The sequence below is a fragment of the Saccostrea cucullata genome, unplaced genomic scaffold (genome assembly GCF_032062105.1).
Source record: "Saccostrea cucullata isolate Sc308-1 unplaced genomic scaffold, CSIRO_AGI_Scuc_v1 ctg9837, whole genome shotgun sequence".
Lineage (NCBI taxonomy): Eukaryota > Metazoa > Mollusca > Bivalvia > Ostreida > Ostreidae > Saccostrea > Saccostrea cuccullata.
In genome coordinates, this window is record NW_026924909.1 from 1 (window position 1) to 11,461 (window position 11,461).

The window sequence follows — 11,461 nt, forward strand, 5'->3', positions numbered from 1 at the left end:
GACCTTGACCTAGATTTTAAGGTCAAAGGTCAATGAATCTTTTGCACTTGGTCCCATGTCTCTACGCCTTGTCGTTTTAGAAAAGTTCTTGATATTCTTAAACATTGCAAACATTCAGGGGCAATAATTCATTATAGGAGTTTACGAATCCTTTCGCAATGTTTGACTGGAGAGTCTACTAAATCAGTCGTAAACATTAATAAAGTTTTGGAATCTCTGCGGTTTACGGTTTCAGAGAAGTAGCGATAACAAACATTTCTTGCAAAAGGGGCAATAACTTCGAAAGGGGTCAAGGTTCATTTACGCAGGGTCAACTGCAATAATCTTTTATGGAGTACATTCTTATGGACTATAAATCTTTTCGATAAATCTTGAAACAAAAAAACATGCGGCGGAAAAATAATAAAAAAAAAAAAGAATAATAAACAGAAGAATATCAATAGGTCTTTCCACAGAAAGGTGGAAAGACCTAATAAGCTTGATGGAATTCTAAATATAGACAAAAGGGTATAAATACAAGGTGTAACATCAGAATTTGACTTTCCATATTAACCATGGGTAACACCACCAGTAAAAAAAAGAGTGAAGGAATGAGTAAAATTCAGTTTGGAGAGAGAGTTTTTTTTAGAGAAGGATGTAGACAGAGGTATAACAGTTAGAATAAAAAAGATGGCACTATTGAGATCATTTCTCAACAAGAATATAACCAATTAAGTCCAGAGAAGGGTGATCCTAATGTTGTCAGAGATTACATAGAAAGACCCTTGATTGCAGAAGAAGCCAATGAGGAATATAACCATTTATTACCAAAAGAGGGTAAGAAATACTTGGATTACCCTGAAAGACCTTTGACTAGAGAAGAAGTCAAGTTTATAGATGGTAAGAGAAAACAGTTGTCAGAAAAAAAAAATGTTGTTAAAGACACATGAGTTTTAGCCCACAAAACCATTGGAGAAGATACAAGGATTAATGGAGGAAGTCCAAACTGAACTCTTGGAAGACATTAAGGGTCATTAAGAGAGTAACTTTCCAGTGTTATAGTTTGTTACAAAATTATGTATTCTAATAAAAAAAAAGTTTTCACTTTCATTTGTTGTGCCTTAGACTATTTTAATTGACCTTATGGTCAGGTCAAGATTGTGATACACACTCTGATAATCATCTATGATGTCTCTATGATGTTTACCTCAAAAGAATGAATCAGGGTATTTGTGTTCAAAGAGCTGAAGAAACTATACATACAGATCTAAGATTTTGGAAGCATACATATCAATGGGTTTAAAGGAGATATAACACTTGAATTCATTACTAGATTATTAATAGAAAGAACACAATCTCAAAGAAATGATATTGAAAGTACCTTAAATGAATAAAGTGTCATGCTTTAAATTATGTTTTGACAGGAGAAGGTTTACAGCAGTCCCATGCACTCAAAAGAAGATCTTGGGTAGTAGAAACACTAGGAAATTTTATTTCCACACACTCAGATCATCTTACATCAGTTATAAGGTTACAGTCTTTATACATAAATCAAGAGGGTCATTAAGATTTCTTTTCTGATCATCCTGATGGGCCACATTATAGTATTCTTTCCCTGTGATATAATGTTAATATTAAATGAAAAATTCAGAATTCATCAGCAATTGGAATCAAAACTTGCTATCTTTACCAACTATGCTATTAAGGAAGCTGGGGTTAACAAATTAGCCATATTTAACTTATTCTATAAATATGCTACCTTCAGCTGTTAAGAATCATTTGGCAAAGAAAAACTTCATACATTTTAGCTTTAAAAATTGATCATGCATTTTTATGTCTTTTCTTTTTCTTCTAAAGGAGATCAATATAGTCAAAACATGATCATGACCACCAAGTCCTCTTTATTTAAAAAATCATATATATCATTTACTTATCAATTCAAAAATATAAACATGCATATGTAAAATAAATAAATAAAAATTACAAATGTATCTCACTGAATCTTTACCTTCAAGTTTGTGTGTTTCTATGTTGGTTGACTAACTGTGTATATCCAAAGGAACAGCAGACAGTCTGAACTTCATAGAGAATTGATTATAGATGGTTAGGAACAAACCATACCTTCCATGTTGATGACTGTAGAAATAAAACCATTTTGTTACTGCATGAAACAATGCATGTTTAAATACAACATGTACAATGTCAAAAAAGATCATGAAAATATTTGTTTTTAATCTCGAAAAATTGTTTTTAACATTAACTCCAGATGAGAAAAGTTCATCATGTTATCTTAAGATAATAAAAAAAGCACAATTACTGTATTAATATCACAAATAAAATGATTATCAAATTAATTATTTAGACACTAAAAGACTTTTTATTTACAGCAGATTCAATTTAGTTTAATAACTGTCAGTACTGCATACAGAAAAATACATTTTTTTTAGCATCATCACAGTACAACATGTAGTCCATCATTTTTTGAAAAGCTCATTACCAAGAAACAAAAGTGAAAATGAAATTATATGTATACCATATATCACACATATTTAGAATCAAAACAAAAGTAATTGAATTAGAATTAATCTTTTGTAAATTCCTTCTTTTCTCTTATTAGATTCCTAATTAATATCTCTTTGATCACCATTTAGTAAGTCTGAATTCCATGGGTTTATACATAATGAATTATGAAATTATATCATATAATTTATACAAAAGGACTTAATAATATTCTGAGGATCCCTTAATCATGTGTTAATATATCTTAGGTTAAATAAGGGTGTGCTTATATAAATGTAAGTTAGAGACAACAGATCACATAAGTATTGCACAGTAATTAAATTAACCATATAATCATGCTTAAATGCAAAGATGACCTTCATAGGAAATGTAAACAATTAAAAAACAAGACAAACTTACCAGAGATAATCAACTATATGCCCAATAAGCCTATCCAATAAATAATCCAGGTGAAATAACATCTCAGCTGATCCTGAAAAAATCATACAATTCAGTAATACACAATTAACCTCATTTTACAATGTAAGTACAAGCAATAATTTATAGACAAAAGGGACAGAAATGTAAAAGATACCATGTATTTTACCAAAATTTAGTGAATATTTTTCTGATTTAAATTCAATATCATGGAATGAACCATCATAGAAATATTAAATGCAATCTGAGTTACATGCAGGTTATACAACTGTAAATCACATGAAATGAGGATAAATACAGCATTTACATTCAAAATAGAACTTTACATATAAATAATGGTTAAATGCAAAGATGACCATCATAAGAAATGTAAACAATGAAAACAAGACAAACTTACCAGAGATATCCAAACATATGCCTAATAAGCCTATCCATTAAATAATCCAGTGAAATCACAAATTCTCAGCTGATCCTGAAAAAAATCATACAATTCAGTGATACACAAATTAACCTCATTTTACAATGTAAGTAAAGCAATAATTCACAGACAAAAGGGACAGAAATGTAAAAAATACCATGTATTTTACCAAAATTTAGTGAAAATTTTTCTGATTTAAATTCAATCATAGAATGACCCATCATACAAATATAAAATGTACTCAGAGTTACACACAGGTTATACAACTGTAAATCACATGAAATGAGGATAAATACAGCATTTACATTCAAAATAGAACTTTACATATAAATCATTGTTAAATGCAAAGATGAAATTCATAGGAAATGTAAACAAAAATAAGACAAACTTACATATAGAATATGTCTGTCAGAAAGAAGATTTCAAAAATGAACCCGCTCTCAACATTCACATGGTAAGAATGCATCAGGATGTTTACTTCCGTGGTCATAGAGAAATTGAGCTTTAAACAAGAAAAGCTTCACAGCAGGAAAATCATCATAGTAAAAGAGAGGAAAAAACAAAAGATAGTCCTACATTTTCTGAAAATGTAAGTTCACTTCTTAGAAACAAAAGTGAAAATGAAACTTTAATTTTACAAGTGTATGATGTCACAATGAATAGGTAAGCTCGCTGACTAGACTGTGTACAAAATCGTACACAGTATGATTAAAGGTAAGTCCAACCTATTTATGCACACGACCCTAAACAAGCCAATGGTATATAAACCAGCGCTGGAAATTTACGATCACTCTTTGGTTGATTCTGAATAAAATCTGTGTTCTTGTTTCTATTGTGTGTTATTTGTTATTGTTTTGAGGAAATCCAGTTTGAACTGGTTTTAGGCTAGGCTGAGCTTTTGACTGTGAATGAGTGACGTCATAATGACATTCTTTACTAGTTGCCAAAATCGTAGTAGCAGCGTTGTGAATCGTAGTAGCAGCGTAGTGTATAATGTAAACACAGTGTAAACACCCCGTATTTAGGGGTTGTGTACTGAATTGAACCGGCTATCCCCCACAGACCCCACTAATCTGCACTCTTTTGACCCACCTATCCCCCAGGACCTAAAAGTGCACTAAGTTGACCAGGCTATCCCCTCCAGGGGCTGCACTCCCTTGACCAGGCTATCCCCCCCAGGGGCTGCACTCCCTTGACCCAGCTATCCCCCAGCCCCAAAAGTGCACTCAGTTGACCCAGCCATCTAGGCCCCTTATACTACTCACACTGTAATAATGATTTTATAACCTCATAAATTTTTCATTTCACATACTGAATACTATCATTTAGTAAAAAAAAAGTATTTAAAAAAAAGAAAAGAAAGGATCGACCGAGATACGATCCCGGGACCTCTCACATATGAAGCGAGAGACATGACCACTGGACCACGAAATCGCTTTACCTGATGTGAAGTATATGCAGAACTGAAGTCAAATACATGTACATGTTTTCATGTTCGGTATTCTCAAAATTTTACAAAATCCATGGTGTTTGATTTATTTAGCCTTTATTAAACAGTTCTAATAGATGTAAAAAGAACATAAAGTCCGCCGAGAACCTGTTTTATACGCAATAACTCTCCTCATGCCCCTGCGCTAAAAATAGCGACATGTAATACTATACTGAAAGGAAAAAGAAACGCAGGGTAGCATAATGTTCGAAAAAATTTTGACCACATGACCGAAAATTACGAAAATTGGTCAGAAGAGAAATTTAGTTACTGTGCACCAAAATCAGTATTCAGAATTACTCAACCGTAAAATTTATGACGTCACGTAGGGAAAACGCTAAAAAGCCTAAAACACGTGCAATTTGATAACGACTAGATTATCAACAAATCTTGTTGCATTATTTGATGCATATGAGGTATGCACATCGTTTTTCAATATTAAGAGACATTATGAATTTCTTGCAATCTTGGCACAGTTTATTGAAGTTAAATGGGGTCTTGTTTTCGAATTGTCTAATTAATGAAAAAGGCAACAACGGTTTACTAAGCAGTTTCTTGTAAATTCTCCCCTATAAAACTTGTTACCCGTTGTCAGAGAGGGTCTGGAATGGTTTTCAATCAATCGTGACGATGACGTTAACGCGAAACAGAGCCATGTTACTAGCTAATTATTTGTCCTGTCATCTCTTAAATTGCCACCTTACTACCACAAAAATAGCCATTTATACAGTAGACGATTATAATCATTACATTCATACGAAAATTGAAAGAAAACAGTTCCGCAATTTGGTTTTTTGAGCCAGTCAACTTACTGTTGTATTCCTCTCACTGGCGCATGCGCACGCCGTTTGACTGATTTTTTTGCGTGATTACCCATGCCAAATATAGCCAGGGTTTGAAAGATAAACACTCTCATGAAATTCCATGCGAAGGAGAAATAAGGCTCTGACAGATGCAAGGGAGAGACATTGAAGATAATTAATGTTTTCGATTTTCACTTTTGGGGGGTATCGTCATTTGAGCTTCAATAACTCATGAATTATTAGACAAAATCAAATGGGAATTTGGTTACATCTTTTTGAAAGATGATTACAAGTAAAAGTTAGATAGGAAAACTAAAGCATATTTTAAGAAAAGCAAATTTAATTCACCTCAAAAGTTTACCCTGCGTTTCTTTTTCCTTTCAGTATATAAATACTAATAAAACAAACGGGGCGGGGCACTTTGAGAGGGGCGAGAGACGTCCTAGGGAGTTTTGGTATAAAATTACATTGCATAAGCTCAAAATCTTCTTGAAATATCGCCCGGAAATGATAGCACTACACACAGACAGAATGTATAAATTTACGACCTTGAACTTTGACCTTTTGACCTCAAAATCAATAGGGGTCTTCTTTAGTACATAGGGAGTTGCTATGCTAAATTTCAGTGCAAAAGCTCAAAGGGTTCTCGAGATATCGTGTGGAAACGAAAGCGTTACAGACAGACAGAAAGACGGACGGACAGACGGACGGACGGACGGACGGACAAACCCAAATTAATATCCCCCACTTTTCAAGCGGGGGACAAATACTTGAATTCATTTTACAGATGATTGTATAAATATTAGGGCGATATAATATATACGGCAACAGTTGCTAATTATACCCCGTGTAAATGCATCCTCAAAACCAGGTCTTTTCAGCACGAAAACGCAAGTGCGCTACGTGGAAAAGGATAACGTCATCAAAAGTTAACAAATGTAATGCTACTATTACGTCACAGACAGCGCAAGGGGCAAAGAGTTAATATTTGATTATATGTTTTATTTACATCTAAAGGTTTGATTTACGTAAATAGTTTGAATGCTTTGAAATAATACACGTAATAATGATTCTGTAAGATTTTGATTTGAATTGTTTACATACAATGGGACTCATTTTTTTGTCCCCCGCTTGAAAAGTGGGGGATATTAATTTGGGTTTGTCCGTCCGTCCGTCCGTCTTTCTGTCTGTCTGTAACGCTTTCGTTTCCACACGATATCTCAAGAACCCTTTGAGCTTTTGCAATGAAATTTAGCATAGCAACTCCCTGTGGACTAAAGAAGACCCCTATTGATTTCGAGGTCAAAAGGTCAAAGGTCAAGGTCATAAATAAGCAAATTCTGTCTGTTAAAACACTTTCGTTTCCACACGATATCTCTAGAACCACTTGAGCTATTGCAATGAAATTTTATTGTCCCCCGCTTGAAAAGTGGGGGATATTAATTTGGGTTTGTCCGTCCGTCCGTCCGTCTGTCCGTCCGTCCGTCCGTCCGTCTTTCTGTCTGTCTGTAACGCTTTCGTTTCCACACGATATCTCGAGAACCCTTTGAGCTTTTGCAATGAAATTTAGCATAGCAACTCCCTATGGACTAAAGAAGACCCCTATTGATTTTGAGGTCAAAAGGTCAAAGGTCAAGGTCATAAATAAGCAAATTCTTTCTGTTAAAACACTTTCGTTTCCACACGATATCTCTAGAACCATTTGAGCTATTGCAATGAAATTTTACATAACAACTCCCTGTGGCCTAAGGAAGACCCCTATTGATTTTGAAGTCAAAAGGTCAAAGTTCAAGGTCGTAAATTTATACATTCTGTCTGTGCGTAACACTATCATTTCCGGGCGATATTTCAAGACGATTTTGAGCTTATGCAATGTAATTTTATACCAAAACTCCCTAGGACGTCTCTCGCCCCTCTCAAAGTGCCCCACCCCGTGTGTTTTATTAGTATTTATTGTATTACATGTCGCTATTTTTAGCGCAGGGGCATGAGGAGAGTTATTGCGTATAAAACAGGTTCTCGGCGGACTTTATGTTCTTATTACATCTATTAGAACTGTTTACTAAAGGCTAAATAAATCAAACACCATGGATTGTGTAAAATTTTGAGAATACCGAACATGAATATATACATGTATGTGACTTTACTTCTGCTTATACTTGACACTGCATAAAGCGATTCCGTGGTCCAGTGGTAATGTCACTCGCCTCACATGTGAAAGGTCCCAGGATCGAATCTCGGTCAGTCCTTTCTTTTTTTTCTTTTTTCTTTTTTAAATACTTTTCTTTTTTTAATAAATGATAGTATTCAGCATGTGAAATGAAAAATTTATGAGTTTATAAAATCATAAATTTGTGATAAATATTCCATATAAAGACAATCTTCTATACACATAATAAAGAATAAGCAATCAAATCTTTATATGCATATTGACATACATGTATTTTATTTGCTTCAGTATACATGTATACATTTAATAATTCTACAAATTCAGTCAGGGGGATCCGACTTTTTCCCTAAGCGGGGGACACGAATTCTCTGAATTAGCTTGTATAACAACTCCCTGTGGCCTAATGAAGACCCCTATTGATTTTGAGGTCAAAAGGTCAAAGTTCAAGGTCGTAAATTTATACATTCTGTCTGTGTCTAGTGCTATCATTGCCGGGCGATATTTCAAGAAGATTTTGAGCTTATGCAATGTAATTTTATACCAAAACTCCCTAGGACGTCTCTCGCCCCTCTCAAAGTGCCCCGCCCCGTTTGTTTTATTAGTATTTATAGTATTACATGTCGCTATTTTTAGCGCAGGGGCATGAGGAGAGTTATTGCGTATAAAACAGGTTCTCGGCGGACTTTATGTTCTTATTACATCTATTAGAACTGTTTGATAAAGGCTAAATAAATCAAACACCATGGATTGTGTAAAATTTTGAGAATACCGAACATGAAAACATGAATATATACATGTATGTGACTTCACTTCTGCATATACTTCACACCATGTAAAGCGATTCCGTGGTCTAGTGGTTATGTCTCTCGCTTCAAGTGTGAGTGGTCCCGGGATCGAATCTCGGTCGAACCTTTCTTTTTTTCTTTTCTTTTTTTTAAATACTTTTTTTTTTACTAAATTATAGTATTCAGCATGTGAAATGAAAAATTTATGAGGTTATAAAATCATCATTACAGTGTGATAAAAATTCCATATAAAAAAATTTCTATACACATAATGAAGAATAATTAATCAAATCTTTATATGCATATTGACATACATGTATTTTATTTCCTTCAGTATACATGTATACATTTAATAATTCTACAAATTCAGTCTGGGGGAGCCGACTTTTTCCCTAAGCGGGGGACACGAATTTTCTGAATTAGCTTGTTTTCATAGAGATCTTTTTTCCATTTAACTTTTACTGTTGGTATATCTTTTTACTTGTTACCAGTATTTTTATATTTTTCATATCAGTATTCTGTCATTTTGACTTATTATTGAGTTTGAGATTAAGAAGGTAAACTGTGCTTATGTTTATCAAATCATTGTTTGACAATGTAGGTAAACAGATATGATTGCGCCCATGACAAAAGGGCATTATGGCATTTTTGCTAAAACAGAGAAAAAACGTCATAAAGACGTGACGTTGCAGACTGAAGGTGAACTTCGACGCAGATTTTTTTCACCACGTGTTTTGACGTTTGACGCATCCAGACTTTTTGTCCCCCGCTTGAAAAGTGGGGAATATTTTTATTTGGGTCTATCCGTCCGTCCGTCTTTCTGTCTGTCTGTAACGCTTTCGTTTCCACACGATATCTCAAGAACCCTTTGAGCTTTTGCAATGAAAGAAGACAGTACGGTTTGAGCGTTATTGTGCCCTGAAAATTTATTGTTCTTAAAAAGTTATAAAAATTGGCTTTAACAATAGTTGAGTAGATGAATATGATAAATCATAAAAGAATATGGCTTGATGAAGCGCCTTTTTTGAAATATGACGTCATTAATTTGGTATATTTTTCAGTTAAATGCAGAAATGCTTCAAAATGACTCGTTTTTCTGCTAATTTCCTTCAGAAAATAGTGTCTGCCACCGTCGCCCGCTTTAATATTTGGCTATATTGTGCAAACAGCTATGAAAAATCACATATCTCAAAATCTTTCCGGGCGACGGTGGCAGAGCATGTTTTCTGAAAGAAAATGCTACTGAAAATTGATGACTTCTGCAATTTTTTAAGAAAATACGGGAAACTGCACAAGTTCATGACGTAAAATTAGCATTTAGGAGGTCATTTCAGAAAAACCATTTGTGTATTCTTACTGCCGAGAATTCCAATGATTCATAAAGAATAAATTTTAATTTCTTTTATCACTTTCATATTTTAGAAAAATACAGGGCTTAATTTGTATTGAAACTGTACCTTCTTCTTTAGTATAGCAACTCCCTGTGGCCCAAGGAAGACCCCTAATGATTTTGATGTCAAAAGGTCAAAGGTCAAGGTCATGAATAAGCAAATTCTGTCTGTTATAACACTTTCGTTTCCACACGATATCTCTAGAACCATTTGAGCTATTGCAATGAAATTTAAAATAACAACTCCCTGTGGCCTAAGGAAGACTCCTATTGATCTTGAGGTCAAAAGGTCAAAGTTCAAGGTCGTAAATTTATACATTCTGTCTGTGTGTAACACTATCATTTCCGGGCGATATTTCAAGAAGATTTTGAGCTTATGTTATGTAATTATATACCAAAACTCCCTAGGACCTCTCTCACCCCTCTCAAAGTACCCTGCCCCGTTTGTTTTACTAGTATTTATCGTATTACTTGTCGCTATTTTTAGCACAGGGGCATGTGGAGTGTTATTGCGTATAAAACAGGTTCTCGGCGGACTTTATGTTTATGCAGATTATCGAAGCAGATTTATTAAAAAATATTTCATTAAAAAACCATCCATGTTCAAATTATTGCAATTGTTTAATACTGAGAACTATAAAGATATGTGTAACCTTGGTAAATATATTTATTATAGCTTGAGGCGTAGAGATGATCTGGTAATCCGATAATTGTATCTTTTCTATTATTCTTGTTTGTTTGTTTGTCTTTATTCTTATCATTTACATGTATATACGTACACATTTATACTTGTTCTCCTGTAAAATATCCACTTCTGTACTGTAATGAAACTGATTTATTGTATATATACTGATAAGCTGTAAGGCTTAAAGTGATAATAAAGAAGAAGAAGAATGTTCTTATTACATCTATTAGAACTGTTTGATAAAGGCTAAATAAATCAAACACCATGAATTGTGTAAAATTTTGATAATACCGAACATGAATATTAGATACATGTACGTGACTTCACTTCTGCATATACTTGACTTCATTTAAAGCGATTCCGTGGTCCAGTGGTATGTCTCCCGCTTCACATGTGAGAGGTCCTGGGATCGAATCTCGGACGGATCCTTTTTTCTTTTTTTTTTTATTTAACTTTTCTTTTTTTTTAATGATAGTATTCATCACGTGAAAAGAATAATTTATGAGGTTATAATTCCAATCTTCATTTTATTTATTGATTTCCAGTGTTTTGATTGGACGAGAACATGTTCCAGAAAATTTTTACACATCGATAAATTCTTTCAATCAGAACTACTTTCTTGATGACACTACTAGGTTATCGTATAAACAATGAAAGCAGTTATTCGTATTTCTGGGTCTGTTCTGGCTAAATAATGAATACAAGAAACTTTGAATTTAATTAGGGCTTAAACAAAACTGGCAACATACTAGACTGCCTTACTGATGGACGCCGTGAAAATGTTTATGTCACTGTCCGATCACGA

The 11,461-nt window shown here is 33.8% G+C and overlaps 1 long non-coding RNA gene across 1 annotated transcript; it reads right to left on the minus strand.

The window, feature by feature from the left end:
• Positions 1-2,898: 2,898 nt before the first annotated feature.
• Positions 2,899-4,062, minus strand: LOC134267575 (uncharacterized). The gene is made up of 3 exons (XR_009992180.1): positions 3,727-4,062; positions 3,314-3,388; positions 2,899-2,971 (listed from the first exon to the last, which is right to left on the minus strand). It is a non-coding gene; the product is annotated as an uncharacterized LOC134267575 (long non-coding RNA).
• Between the last annotated feature and the right edge of the window lie 7,399 nt (positions 4,063-11,461).